The sequence below is a fragment of the Sturnira hondurensis genome, unplaced genomic scaffold (genome assembly GCF_014824575.4).
Source record: "Sturnira hondurensis isolate 20B ecotype Veracruz unplaced genomic scaffold, ASM1482457v3 Scaffold0019538, whole genome shotgun sequence".
In the NCBI taxonomy this organism is placed as follows: Eukaryota; Metazoa; Chordata; class Mammalia; order Chiroptera; family Phyllostomidae; genus Sturnira; species Sturnira hondurensis.
In genome coordinates this window covers 22536-31498 of record NW_028092169.1, presented here as the reverse complement: position 1 = coordinate 31498, position 8963 = coordinate 22536, and the positions used below count along the sequence as shown (strand labels likewise).

Below are 8963 nucleotides of genomic sequence, written 5' to 3'. Positions count from 1 at the left end.
GATGAACTGGAGGAGATTATGCTAAGGGAAATAAGCCAGTCTCCGAAGGACAAATACTGCATGATCCCACTTATATGAGATATTTAAGAGTAAAACTTATAGAAAAAGAGATTATAATGATGGAGGACAGGGGAGGGAATGGTAAATGGTTAGTTGCTCTTCAGTGGTGTAAAATTATAGAAGATGAGTAAGTTCTGGAGATCCGCTGTACAATACTGCCTATAGTTAACAATACTGTATTGTGCACTTCCATTTTCTTATGAGGGCCCTCGCCACTGTGGCTCACTTGGTTGCAGTATCATCTCATAGCCGAAAGATTGTGGATTTGATTGCCAGCTGGGGCACATACTTAGGTGGCGTATATGAGCATGATCCAAGCACATATGAACCCCAGTCTGGGCCTGTTTAGGAGGCAGCCAATCAATGTTTCTCTCTCTCTTTTCTCTTTCCCTCTCTCTCTATCTAAAAGCAATGACAGATTGTCCTAGGGTAAAAATAAAGAAAATTTTACATTGCAATATTTGTGTTGATATGTCTCCCAGGGCAAGGGTAACAAAGAAAAAAATAAACAAATTGGACTATATCAAATTAAAAAGCCTCTTGACAGCTAAAGAAACCATCATAAGATGAAATGGGAACTCACTGTATGGGAGAACATAGTTACCAATGATACATCTTGTAAGGTTTTAATCTCCAAAATATACAAAGAACAACTACAACTCAACACAAGGAAAACAAACAATCCAATTAAAAAATGGACTTCCAGCCAAGATGGAGGTGTAGGTGGAAACACTGTGCCTCCTTGCACAACCAAGTTTAAAGACAACAAAGTTTTAGTAACAAAAATGCAATCAAAACACAGAAAACTGAACTGTACAGAAGTTTGAAAACAACGAACCATTCAGCCAGACTGGTAAGAGGGGCGAAGTCAGCAGCTAGTGGAGTGGGGTTCTGTAGGAAAAAGTGGCCAGACCAACCCAGGTGTGCAGGCAGCTGTTGGCAGATTTCAGGTGTGGGGTGGCAACGGGCAGACCCAGTGGGGGCACAAGGTGGCTAGCTGACTATGGTCACACATTCACACTCAGATAAACCAGGTGAAAGAGCGAGCAGTGAGACAGACCATGCAAACCAGGGCCCCAGCGATGGGAATTAAAGCCCCAAAGCACCAATTGGAAAAACTATCAGAATTGAGGTGCCAGGAGAAGCTCCCAGGCTCACAGAGAGTTTGTTGGAGAGACCCACAGGGTCCTAGAGGGTGCACAGGCCCACACGCCCAGGAGCTGGTACCAGCGGAGCCTGGTTTGCTTGTGGGAAGCAGCAGAGGGCACCAAAATCCGAGACAGAGCAGAATAAACTCCATTGCTCCTCTCTGACCCCGCCCCCCCATACAGTGTCACAACCCAGCAACTGGGTCGCTCCACCCTGGTGAACACTTAAGGCTCCACCCTGCATATGTAACAGGCGAAAACAGGCCAAAATACTATGGCTCAAGAAGAACAGCTCAAAGCCCCAGAGCCAATACTCTGAAGCGACCAAGACATAGCCAACCTTTCAGATGCACAGTTCAAAACACTGGTGATCAGGATGCTCACAGAACTGGTTGATTTTAGTCACAAATTAGAGGAACATATGAAGGCTAAACTAATTGAAATAAAGGGAAGTGCACAGGAAACCAATAATGATGGAAAGGAAACCATGACTCAAATCAAGAGACTGGAACAGAAGGAAGAAAAAAAAATGACCACACAGAAAAGAATGAAGAAACAAGAATTCAAAAAAAAATGAGGAGAGGCTCAGGAACCTCCAGGACATCTTCAAACATTCCAACATCCGAATTATAGGGGGCCAGAAGGGGAAGAGGAACAGCAACATGTAGAAAACTTATTTGAACAAATAATAAAGGAGAACTTCCCCAGTCTGGCAAAGGAAATAGACTTCCAGGAAATCCAGGAAGCTCAGAGAGTCCCTAAGAAGTTGGACCCAAGGAGGAACACACCAAGGCACATTATAATTACATTAGCCAAGATTCAAATGAAGGAGAGAATCCTAGAAGCAGCAAGAGATAAGGGTACAGTCACCTACAAAGGAGTTCCCATCAGACTGTCATCTGATTTCTCAAAAGAGACCTTACAGGCAAGAAGTGGCTGGAAAGAAGTATTTCAAGTCATGAAATCCAAAGATCTATATCCAAGATTGCTCTATCCAGCAAAGCTTTCGTTTAGAATGGAAGGGCAGATAAAGTGCTTCTCAGATAAGATCAAATTCAAGGAGTTCATCATCACCAAGCCCTTATTGTATAAAATGTTCAAGGGACTTATCTAAGAAAATGAAGATAAAAATATGAACAGTGAAAGGACAGTCAACTCACAGTTATTAACAACCACATCTAAAACAAAAGCAAACTAAGAGGACAGCTAGATTAGGAGTGGGACCATAGAAATGAAGATCACATGGAGGGTTAGCAACAGGGGAGTGGGAGGAGGAGAAGGGGGGGAGAAGGTACAGAGAATAAGTAGCATAGATGGTAGGTAGAAAATAGGCAGGGGAGGAGGGCAAGAATAGTATGGGAAATGTAGAAGCTAAAGAACTTGTGACACACAGACATAAACTAAAGGGGGGAGTGGTGGGGAAGGGGGTGTGCAGGGTGGAGGGAAATCAAGGGGGGGGAATGGGGGAACTGTAATGGCATAATCAATAAAATATATTAAAAATAAAAAAATAAAAATAAAAAATTGACCAAAGACCATGAATAGACACTTCTAAAAGAATATACATATGGCCCAAAAATGATCAACATCACTAATCATCAGAGAGATATGAATTAAAATCTATCACTTCAGACCTGTCAGACTGGCTACCATCAATAAGTCAACAAATAACAAGTGCTGGTGAGGATGTGGAGAAAAGGGAACCCTGGTACACTATTGGTGAGAAAGCAAACTGGTGTAGCTATTGTGGAAAACAATATGAAGTATCTTCAAAAAATTAAAAATGGAACTGCTTTCTGATCCAGTATTTCATTGCTGGGAATATTTGATAAGAATCATGAAACACCAATTCAAAAGAATATATAGCCCTCTATGTTCATAGAAGCATTATTTACAATAGCCAAAATCTGGAAACAACTTAAATGCCCATCAGTTGATTAAAAGTTAAAAAAGCTGTGTTATGTTCATACCATGGAATACTACACAGTAGTAAAAAATAAGGCACTTCTATCTTTGGTGACAGCATAGATGGACTTGAATAATATTATGCTACATGAAATAAGCCAGGTAGTGAAAGACAAATAGCATATTATCTCACTGATGTGTGGGATGTAATGAACACAATAAAATAACAAAATAGAAATAGAAGCACAGTTATGTGGAACAGACTAAAAGCTACTGGAGGGGAGAGAAGGAGTGGATGAAAGAAGGTGAAGGAATTAGCCAAAGAACACATATGCCTGACCCATAGACGTGGACAATGATGAGGGGATTTCCTGAGCTGTGGGGCTGCATACAGGTGGGCAAAGAGAGGAAAAGCAGGGACAACTGTAATAAGATAAACAATAAAATACAGTTTAAAAATTCTTATGAAGATAAATTTCATGTTAAGTATTCTTTCCTCAAGAAAAACAAAATAAAACTAAATTAAAAGTGCCAGAAAAAAAATGGAATGTGGAGAAGAAAAATCTAAACTGGTTTAGAATCTCCAGAAAAGTATCCTTGGATAATGGATGGAGCATTGGATTAGGAGTCAGGAGATAACCAAGGACTTGCCGTGTGACCTTAGGAAAGTTACTTCCCCTCTCTGGGTCTTTTTCTTTTCATCTGTAAAATAATAATTTAGACTAGCTTTCTTGTTTTGTTTTGTTTTCCCAATCTTTTTTTCTCTCTGTTCTTCATTTTGGATAATTTTATTGGTCTATCTTCAAGTTAATTGACTCTTGTCAATTCCAATGTGCTATGGAAGTAATGCAATAAATTTAGCATTTTAGTTATTTTTCAGTTGTAAAATTGCTGTTTGATTCTTTTTCTATAGTTTTTATTTCTCAGCTGAGAATTTCTACCTTTCTATTTATTTCAAGTGTATTGAACTCATAAAGCATAATTTAACTTTTTATTTTTTAATATATTTTTGATTATGCTATTACAGTTGTCCTATTTTTTCTTCCCTTTATTTCCCTCTGCCCTGTACCCACCTCCCACCATCATTCCCCCACCTTAGTTCATGTCCATGGGTCATGCATATAAGTTCTTTGGCTTCTCCATTTCCCATACTATTCTTAACCTCCCCCTGTCTATTATGTACCTAACATTTATGCTTCTTTTCCCCCATTCTCCCCAACCCTTCACTGATAACCCACCATGTGATCTCTATTTCTTCTAATCTGTTCCTGTTGAAGTTGTTTGCTTAGTTCATTTATATTTTTTTAGGTTCAGTTGTTGATAGTTGTGAGTTTCTTGTCATTTTACTGTTTGTATTTTTATCTTATTTTTCTTATTTTAACATTTCATATAATGAGAGATTGGTGATAATGAACTCCTTTAACTTGAACTTATCTGAGAAGCACTTTATCTTCCCTTCCATTCTAAATGATAGCTTTGCTGGATAGAGTAATCTTGGATGTGGGTCCTTGCCTTTCATGACTTAGAATGCTTCTTTCCAGCCTTTTTTGTCTGTAAGGTTTCTTGAGAAATCAGCTGAGAGTCTTGTGGGAACTCCATTGTATGTAACTGTCTCCTTTTCTCCTGCTGCTATTAAGATTCTTTCCTTATGTTTATGTGCTCACCTTCACAGCATGTATACTAAAATTGGAACGATGCAGAGAACATTAGCATGGCCCCTGATCAAGGATAACAGGCAAATTCATGAAGTGTTCCATATTTTTAAAGTGAAATATAGAACAGGCTGACAGTGACCAGAGGGGAGAGGGGGGGGAATTTCAGGGGAAAAGGGGAAGGGTTTACAGGAACAAGTATAAAGGTCACATGGACAAAAACAAGGTGGGATGGAAATTGGAGGAAAGTGGGGAGGACTGGGTGGGTGGGCTGGGATGGGAGAAAAGGCAGAAAACTGTACTTGAACAACAATTAAAATAAATAAATAAATAAATAAAAGACTTTTAGTAATAAAATAATATTAATTCATAAAAAAGATTCTTTCCTTATCTTTCATCTTGAGTAATGTAGTTATGATGTGCCTTGGTGTGTGCTTCCTTGGGTCCAACTTTTGGGAGACTTTCTGGGCTTTCTGGAGTTCCTCGAAGTCTGTTTCTTTTGCCAGATTGGGGAAGTTCTCCTTCATTATGTTTTCAAATAAGTTTTCAATTTATTGCTTTTCCACTTCTCCTTCTGGTACTCCTATGATTCAGATGTTGAAACATTTAAAGTTGTCCCAGAGGTTCCTAAGGCTCTCCTCATTTTTTTGAATTCTCGTTTCTTCATTCTATTCTGGTTGAATGTTTATTCTTCCTTCTGCCCCAAACTGTTGATTTGAGTCCCAGTTTCCTTCCCTTCTCTGTTGGTTCTCTGTACATTTTTCTTTATTTCATTTTTCATACGCTTCACTTTTTCCTTTGTTTTGTGACTGTACTCAAGCATTTTAGTGAACATCCTGATTCCCAGTGTCTTAAACTCTGCATCTGATAGGTTGGCTATCTCTTCATCTCTTAGTTGTATTTTTTTCTGGAGCTTTGATCTGTTCTTTCATTTGGGCCATATTTTTTTTGGCCTCAGCATGCCTGTTACATATTAAGGGTAGAACCTTAGGTATTTGCCAGGGCAGGGCAACCTAGACTAGCTTTCTTTATTTAACATAGTGTGTGTGTTTGGAAAAATGTATACTTCAAAGGTTTGCTATTTTTGCCATCATCATCATTATTATAATTATAATTTCTACTCAAAGGCTAAACTTCTGGAATTTGCATTCCTTAGCCTCTGTTATGTTGAAAATGATAACACTGTCCCTGCTTTAACTTGGCCATTTTATAAATTTGAACATTTATAGGTGTTCAAATTTATAAAACAAATTTATTTGAACATTTGTAGGTGCCTTAGCCACTGGACTTGGCCAACTAGCAAGAGCCTAGTGCTTCCTTTCTCTTGGGCCCAGTTCAGCTTCCACAGTGTCAGTCCACAGAGCTTCCTGACAGTAGCGAAATTTTAAATTCTAGAGTTGTGCAAATTTCTAATTAGGCTCATAAACATTCTCCACTTCATTTCCCTAATATTTTTTCATCATGCAACCCTTTCCGATGTTGCTCCTGAGGTCTGCTGCTGGTGCTTAATTAAATTTGGGCAGCCCTGCTGTCTGTGCATCAGCCTGGCCATGCCCTTTCAGCCTGCCTTGTTCTTTGTTTGCAACATGCCTTCCGAGGCCCAGATCACTCTCAGGGAACACAAGGCTTGGCATTTGCCAAAACTGGTTCCTTTTTCATTTATCAAAGAGCAGAATAACATAGCAGATGGGTGTGCAGGGGGTAGAGGAGTTGGTAATGAGAGGCAAATAGGACTAGTTATATTTTCTAAAAAGGCCTAATGACATTACTTTTTTGTCATACTAATTGCTGAGACCAGTCTCATGATGGTATGTATGCTATATATTCTTCTTTCCCACATCTACCTTCTCTCTTTTTACCTCACCAACTCCTGCTCCTCCAACAGTGTTACATGGAAGCAGATGCTCAAGAGAGACTTTTTAATGGTAATTCTTAGGGGGCTGGGACTTATGATTAAGCTAGGTTTGCCAGATTTAGCAAAGGAAAAATCAGGAAGTCCAGTAAATTTGAATTTCAAATAAACAATGAATAATTGTTACTGTAAGTCTATCTGATGCAATATTTAGGATATACTTACACTAAAAAATCTGAAAATAATAATTAACTGGACATTCTGTATTTTATCTAGCAACTCTAAATTAGGCAGAACAGATGGGCACTTAGGTAGCATAAGTTAGAGTCCTAAGAAATTCATTTACTCAAACTTGCTTGAAAACCTCACATGCAAGCAAACCTTGATTTATTGCACTTCACAGATACTGCATATTTTACAAATCAAAGGCAAGGCCCTCCGCTAGCAAAAAGGTTACAACTTGCTTTGTTGTGGTGGTGTGGAAGTGAACCTATGATATCTCTGAGGGATGCCTGTACATAGTGCCTTTGAGTTAAGGCATTAGAAGCTTCTGTCAAAACATGTGTATGACCCAGGAGAAGTTGTACTAAGCCACTAACCAGTATTAATTCCCTAGCGAAAATTAGTTCTACAGGTGAATTCACTGATTATCTCATGGAATTTATGTAAAATAAGACAGAAAACAGGTAATTTTAATTTGGGAGATAGGAAGATGTGAAAGGATGAGAGCCAAGGTGGTACCCACGAATGGACAATAAAATGGAGAACTCAGAGTTAATCTCATACAAAAAGTTACCTATATGACAGGATTGAGGAGATTTGGGGTATAGTCACAGGTATCCCAAAGTATTTTCCCTACCTATAGCCACAATGCTTGATAGGTCACTATAAGTCTTCCCTTTGGGTTACTATTGCTTTCTCTCCAGGCATCCTACTAGAAGAGAGGCAGCCTTGTGTAAAAGACCCCAAATCTAAGAGTCAGACCTGAGTTCAAGTTTAGAATTCACTAGCTGTGTGACTTAGGTTGGGGGATTTTTAAGATGGCACAGGAGTAAGTGGAAGCTACACTGATCTCCTCCCAGGACCAAACAGGAATTACAACTAAATTAAAGAAAAATCATCCTGAACAACCAACTGAACACTAGCTGGATAGAAGCTTTATAACCAAGGACAGACAGAAGAAACCACATCACAACAATGTGACTTAGGTTGGGAAAGCAAAATATGTCCCCAAGTCTAGGACTGTAAAAAATGATTCATGCCTTGGAAATCTCGTAGGATGGTGAGGAATGAATGAAACACTGTATGTGTAAGTGCTTTGAAAATAAGTACTGACAAATATACTTTAGCAGTGTTAAAATGTGTGTCCTCTTGGGAGCAGTAGCAAAGTCCTGGTTATCCAGTGTATCACAAAACTACCCTTCATAAGGAGAAGAGATGAACCCATAAGAAGGCTAGGGATATTAATGATGACCACTGCTATGGAAATAGTGTAGTGAGGAGGAAGGACCTAGGCAAAGAAAGCTGTGACTGCCTCCCCTTGCTCCCAAATAAACAACCAGATCTAGCATTTTGCCAATGACTGACCCTATGGCATGAGCTCAGAGCGGAAGGCAGGACTGTAGGGAGGAGGTATTTCCCTGAAAATACTGCAAGTGGCATTCACCAGCTCTCAAGGAAGAGCTCCAAGTTTAGGGGGGCAGGTGGTCAGTGGAGGTTTTGAATCTTCCAGAGGAAATTATCCTCCCTCTGTCTGCCCAGGGTAAGATCTCAGAGCCAGGGAATGTTTGTAAATGGACTCTCTCATTTAAATAAATCCCACTTAAATATTTATCAGATCATGAATATGCATGTTTCCCTCTCTGCGCTGGAAAGAGAACAGGCATGTAATTTTTAGATGGCACATAAATAATGTAAGGAGAGAAAAAAGGATCTTTGTTCTGTGTTGACTGTGTATTTACAGCATCTCAAGAGGTCTTGAAATAATGAACTGATTTTTCCCTTTCCCAGTCTAAATGTGCACATGGAGCTTCACTTTTCCTGTTTTTAGGGCGATTTGCACTCATTTGTATCTTCACTGAAGAATTTCTGGAAGCAAGCAAATGGGGAATGAAGATGGTCAAGTTTCAATTCTTAGTGAGTTAGTTATAGCAACCCACACGTTTTCCTCGCCTAACTGGCTATCCCCACATCAGACTGAGACAGGACAGGGCAGGGAGCAGAGCTGGCCCTGCATCCCTCAATCTAGATGCTAAAAGGTGAAAGCATAGAAGGTTTTTCTTTAAAAAGCAAATGTTGGGGGTGCCAAGATGGCTGCAGAGTAGCTGGAAGTTCCATCCCCTTGTT

General features: G+C 39.5%; 1 non-coding gene across 1 annotated transcript; it reads left to right on the top strand.

The window, feature by feature from the left end:
* Window positions 1-4769: 4769 nt before the first annotated feature.
* On the top strand, window positions 4770-4876 carry LOC118974587 (U6 spliceosomal RNA). The gene has a single exon (XR_005063932.1). It is a non-coding gene; the product is annotated as a U6 spliceosomal RNA (small nuclear RNA).
* The last annotated feature ends 4087 nt before the right edge of the window (window positions 4877-8963 follow it).